Source organism: Lygodium microphyllum, chromosome 29 (assembly GCF_053477565.2).
Source record: "Lygodium microphyllum isolate KBCC chromosome 29, Lygodium_microphyllum_v1.1.10, whole genome shotgun sequence".
Classification (NCBI taxonomy): Eukaryota; Viridiplantae; Streptophyta; class Polypodiopsida; order Schizaeales; family Lygodiaceae; genus Lygodium; species Lygodium microphyllum.
Window position 1 is genome coordinate 100,879,502 of NC_141163.1, and position 6,440 is coordinate 100,885,941.

At 42.7% G+C, this 6,440-nt stretch overlaps 1 pseudogene; it reads right to left on the reverse strand.

Annotated features, from left to right (window-relative positions):
- Window positions 1-5,490: 5,490 nt before the first annotated feature.
- On the reverse strand, window positions 5,491-6,150 carry LOC148010965 (tryptophan synthase beta chain 2, chloroplastic pseudogene; annotated as a pseudogene).
- Between the last annotated feature and the right edge of the window lie 290 nt (window positions 6,151-6,440).

A 6,440-nucleotide genomic window follows, 5' to 3' on the forward strand; every position in this document is an offset into this window, starting at 1 on the left:
TGACGACGATTGTCAGGGAGTCGGCGGGGATAAGGAAGGCGGCGCTGGCGTCTCATCTGGCTGCAGCTGGTGGCTCCCTCTACACAGGGCGCAGCATCTTCAGCTCCTTCCTCTTTCACCCTGTCAGCTGGAAAATCTCGTGGCCACGAATAGCGATGTAGAGGCGGCAGTTGACGTGCGGTGCCTTTCGGCCCTCCACTCACAACACGCCGTGGTTGCCCCCTACCTGGAATGCCTCCACCAGCGATTGACCCTCCAGATTATCACCATGACCCTCCTCCCTCTCATCCCTTAGAGAGGGGTATTTATAGGAAGGGATAAGGCCTTCCCTTCCCCCCACGTGTTTGGCCGCATGTAGACTCTCCCCTCCACCTCATTCACTCTCCCATTTTAGTACCATCCCCTTCCCTCAGCCACGCTTCGGCTGGGGGAAGGTAATAAAAAATTTTGCATTAAATCTATATTCATCCATTATCCTCCTCCCAAAGAGGAGGTTCCCATGAGAAATACGAGTTTTGCTAAGCTATGTCTTGATTGGGCTCAGTGGCGAGTGTATTAGATTAACCCGTCCCAATGTAACATTGTCACTTCCCCAAGACTTCACCTGGCCTTTATAATATATATATATATATATTTTAAGCAAGAATATTACAGGTTTTGTGGTTGATTATGTTTGTGGGAGGAGGGTTGTCATTTTAAATGAAGAGCACCCTGACACGGCACAATATGAACCACGAACCGGCCAAGAAAGGCTGCAAGCACACTTGTTGGCCACAAAAACCTACAAGAAACCTTCTTCTTCACCAAGAATCCATGCTCTCCAAACACACAAGAGGAAGGCAAACAAGAAATTGAACAATTTCTCCATCCTCACTCTCTTCCTCTTCCTCACTCTCCATTAGATTTGGCAATGAAGCACAATAGAAAGGAGTAAGAACAAGAAACATGAGAGTTGTGCCAAAATGGGAGAGGAGGAAATGAAGCGTGAGAGGAGAAGATAAAGGAAGAGAGAGGGTGTAACCACCTCAACTTCCCACCTCCCCAAATCACTCGACAAGCCTCTTCCTTTTCCTTTCTTAATATTATAAAATTGAATTGCATACATCTTGGCTAAGGTCTAAAAGCCCATCATTTGTTGAATGAGACAAAAGGTGTTTGACCTTCCCTTTCCTTTCAACATTTTTTTAATGTGAGCCTTTTTTGACTACACATTTTACATTGCTTCATATTTGAAATTTTGACAAAGGTGTACATTTGCAATGAGTGATTTTACAAAAAAATTGTTTCCATGTGAGAACATTTTGGTACCTTTATTTGCACTGATTTCGCTTCATTTCCTCCTCTCCCATTTTGGCACAGGTATCATCTTTCTTGTTCTTGCTCCTTTCTCTTGTGGTTCATTGCCAAATCTAATGGAGAGTGAGGAAGAGGAAGAGAGTGAGGATGGATGAATTGTTCAATATCTTGTGTGCCTTCCTCTTGTGTGTTTGGAGAGCATGGATTCTTGGTGAAGAAGAAGGTTTTTTGCAGGTTTTTGTGGCCAGCAAGTGTGCTTGTAGCCTCTCTTAGCTGGTTCATGGTTCATATTGTGCTGTGGCAGGGTGCTCTTCATTTGGTGCACTGACCAGGAAAGAGGTGGTCATGGAACCTACAAGAAGAAAGGACATGCAAGTGCATTTTTGGCCATGGAATACGATTTTTCTTTGCTGCATTTCGAGGGAAAGAGAAAGGGATGAAGATAGTCTTGCTAAGATACTAGAGGAGAATGAAAGAGAGGATCGATGAGGCTATTCAATGAGCTTTATGCTGCTTCTGTGCGTGCTACTGGCCTCGGCTATTCTTTCCCTTGTTCCAACACACCCACGCCTATCCCTCTGATTTCTCCCTACATGGCTGCACCATCATCCCCATCAATCCCATCCTCGCAGTTCCACCCCCCCTCGGCCTTCCGCTCGATACTACTCCCCCAAGCGCAAGTCATCCATCCCTCAATCCCTCCCTGTCCTCTGTCTCCTTTCCCCTATCTTCCCTCCACTCCATCTTTCGTCTCCTCCCTACCCCTCGTCCACGCTTGCCAAGAACCAATTCTTCCTAGTCCCCATTGAGCCCCCCCAATCTTCACCTAGTAGTCCTCCTCAATATCTCCTTACCCGCCCCTTATCCCAACCTGCATCGAGGACTACCTTTTCGACTCTTCCATGCCCACATCGACGCCACCCATATCCTCTCCAAGGTCATCGATTACCTTGCCTGACACCTACCACACTGTGTGTCGTCGGATACATGCAGGTGCTCTATGGTGAATGGGGCATACGTGAGCTCGGGGCAGACACCGACTGCACCACTGTCGACAACAACCAAGAACTGTATTGGCATCAAAATCGTGTGATCCTCTTTCACGCTCCTGCCTTCGTTTCACGTGGCAGCTCTTCGACCTTATCTCAATCTGCATGTTTTTTCCGTTTTAATCCTTTCAACCTATAATACTATAAAGCAAAGGTTTTAAACCTTTCATAAAAAAAACCTTCTCTATGGCTTATTCACATGCATTCTTTTTTTTTTCTATCGTGACCTTTCACCAATATCCTCCTACTCCAATCCCACAAGATGTTTTCAAATTATTTTAGTTGTATTTTTAATAAAACTTACATTTCTTTTTCCTTTTATCTATTTTTTGGGTGGGAGAACACTATTTCCATATACTTCGTAAGGGCATGCTTCAACTCTATATCTTTTCGGGGTTTCTTTTATTGTGCTTTATGGATTGGATGCATTTCAACTGATGCTAAGTGTGATGTTGCTTTTGCAATGCAAGATTGCTTAAGAGCCCTATGCTTTTAACCCTAGGCTATATGACCTGGATGTGCAGTTTTTCTTTTAAGTTTATGTGTTCCATTTGAATTCCCTTATCCAAGGAAAACCAAGACAATTCATTGATCGAAGAAAGACTAAAGATCAAAGATAAAGATGAAGGTTTTTTAAGAGCTGATTGTGGTTCTTCTTCAAATTTGTTCATGGGGATGCTTCACACTTAAGCGTGGGAGAAATGATAACCGGAAAATCTGTGCAAATAAAGGCACCAAAATGTGCTCACATGAAAACAAATTTTTTGTAAAATGACTCATTGCAAATGTACCCCTTTGTCAAAATTTCAAATATGAAGCAATGTAAAATGTGTAGTCCAAAAAGGCTCACATTAAAAAAATGTTGAAAGGAAAGGGAAGGTCAAACACCTTTTGTCTCATTCAACAAATGAAGGGTTTTTAGACCTTATCCGAGATGTATGCAATTCAATTTTATAATATCAAGAAAGGAAAAGGAAGAGGCTTGTCAGGTGATTTGGGGAGATGGGAGGTTGAGGTGGTTACACCCTCCCTCTTCCTTTATCTTCTCCTCTCACGCTTCATTTCCTCCTCTCCCATTTTGGCACAACTCTCATCATTCTTGTTCTTGCTCCTTTCTCTTGTGCTTCATTGCCAAATCTAATGGAGAGTGAGGAAGAGGAAGAGAGTGAGGATGGAAGAATTGTCCAATTTCTTGTATGCCTTCCTCTTGTGTGTTTGGAGAGCATGGATTCTTGGTGAAGAAGAAGGTTTCTTGCAAGTTTTTGTGGCCAGCAAGTATGCCTCTCTTGGCCAGTTCATGGTTCATATTGTGCCGTGTCAGGGTGTTCTTCATCAAGTATGTCACCAAATTCCTAAACTACCAATGAATTAAGGTTGAGCATGTCAAGATGCCAGGAAACCTCCAGCCACTTGACATCCCTCAAAGGAAATGGGAGTATATCAACATGGATTTCATAGCTGGATTACCCTCGATACAAGGTGGATATAACTCCATAATGGTAGGCATTGATATGCTAACAAAAGTTACACATCTTATTCTTGTCAAAACCAATTACAAGGCTTCCAATATCTCTAGGCTATTCATTAAGGGAATTTTTAGGTTACATGGATTACCCCAAAGAATCATCAACAGCAACCACAATTCTCTCTTCACCTCAAACTTTTGGAAGAGTTTGTTCGAAGCTCTAAGAACCCAGCTCTCAGTACTACTTACCATCCCCAAATCGATGGTCAAATAGAGCAGCGGGTCAACCAAGTTATTGAGGACATACTGATAGCTTATTATAATAGGAAAACCAAATAGTGGATCCAATACCTACCCTTCATTGAATTTGCCTACAATGCATCATACCATGAAAGTGTTCAAATGACTCCTTTTCATGCACTATATGGGCAAGATTGTCTTATCCCATTAAATTTTTCTGATCCTACACTACGGGTAGAAGCATCTAGGTAAGTGCTGGAAGAAATGGATCAACACAAGTGAGAGTTATAAGACAAGATATTCAAGCTGCCAAGGATTGACAAAAGGCATATGCCAATCAACGAAGGCAAGAACACATATTCAAAGAAGGTGACATGGTTTTCCTACGAGTTCGCCCAAAGAAAAGTTCCTTAACTTTGGGGGAATTCAAGAAGCTAAGTCCTAGGTATTGTGGGCCATATAAGGTGCTAAAGTGTCTCAGACCAAATGCCTTCAAGCTACAACTCCCTATAACAACTTGAAAGTACACAATGTATTTCATGTCAATCTATTGAAAGCTTATGTACCTAACCCACACCATGCACTTAACAACCAACAAATTGTGATGCCAAGTCAAGGAGTCCTTGAACTTCAACCAGAAATGATACTTGACATGCGGGAGAAGACTCTAAGAAGCAAAAATCTTAGAGAGTATCTCGTCTATTGGAAAGACTACCTTGAAGAGGATGCCACTTGGATTGGCCATGAATCACTATGTAACCAATATCCCCAGTTTCATTCAAGATGACGATATCTCGATTCCTCTAAGGGGGAGAGGATGTTATATCCTGACTTTAATTTAAAATCTTCACAAATTCTCACAAAAATGGACTTGAAGAACTCTAAATCATTAAATAAGGAAGATCTTGAGTAAAATGACCTAGGGATTGTAACCCACCGGATTAACAAGGACTGTAGCCATCCATCATAGAAGTTACTGCATGAACGAGAGTTGTGAGACATAAGTCAAAGTTGAACAAACATGTTTAAAACTTGGCAAGCAAGGTAAGTCAAAAAAGCTTTAAGCTTTAAAGCTTAATGTTTTATTAAAAAAAGAAGAATATTGAGAGCGAGATGACGACGAATAGGTCGTGGCTTCTCCCTTCCCCATTTTTTTGGAAAAAAATGACACACGATCTTTCCCAATTTTGGCATCTCTAATTCTAAAAACAAATGTCTGTGTGTGTGTATCACGTTTTCCTGTCTGTCACGCACTCTCGTCACAAATTAGCTTTTCTTCCCCAGTGGAGTAGCAAAGTCCAGGATTCCCCAAATGTTTCTCATTGATGAAGCCTCATCACCAGTCGTCAGACTTCTCCTCTCCCAGATTAGCCTCGCCTTCCTTCCTTTTCGTCCCACACGCTTGCTTTTCCCTCCCTCCTTAGCTTTTGAATCTGCTAATTAGCGACTCTCCTTCCGTGTTTCTTTTTTCCCTTCCGTTCCTCCCCACTTATCTAGAGCCTGTCGTCGAGTCTCTTTGCCAATAATGGCGTGAAAATCTCTCACCAGCATTGGATAAGGGTGAGGTCCAGCTACGGACCCTAAAATATAGTGTGTGGTCTCTACATTTGTAACCCAGTCTCTTATTGCTTCTGATGTCGCATCTTTCAACGTACCTGTACCAAACTGGACAGCACGTACCTCAGCTCCAAGGAGTCTCATTCTGAATACATTAAGAGCCTGTCGTTCCATATCTTTGGCGCCCATATAAACAACACATTGTAACCCAAAGCGAGCACACACTGTAGCAGTGGCAACTCCATGCTGCCCTGCACCAGTTTCTGCTATGATACGGTTTTTACCAATCTGCTTAGCCAGCAAAGCTTGCCCAATGGCGTTGTTGATCTTGTGAGCACCTGTATATTCAAATCCTCTCTTTTCAGATAAATAAGAGGCCCCCCCGTCTTGACCTTGCTTATAATGTTCTGTCAATCTCTCTACAAAATAAAGTGGTGATTCTCGCCCAACGTAATCCTTTAGGATTCCTGCAAGCTCTTCCTGGAAGGCAGAATCTGCCGAGAGATAAGTGAATGTGGCCTCTAGCTGTGCTCCATGCCCCATGCTTCTCATAGCACGTTTCAATGCTTGGCCTCCTTCTTTCCAACTCCTGGATGTGGAGGTTTGGTATCATTAGGTATTTTTGATGTAGCTGGAGAAGGAGAAGACAAAGTCCTGAACGAATACGTGTAACATGTTCACCAGCATCAGTTGTGCTTTCCACTTGACCTTGCTCAACATAGGCTGAAAGCATCTCATCATGTTCACCACTATGCCTCCAACTCCTCCCCACTATACTCATACGCAGAAAATAAATGTAAACACAACAACTAAGTATGTACAAAGTATCAAAT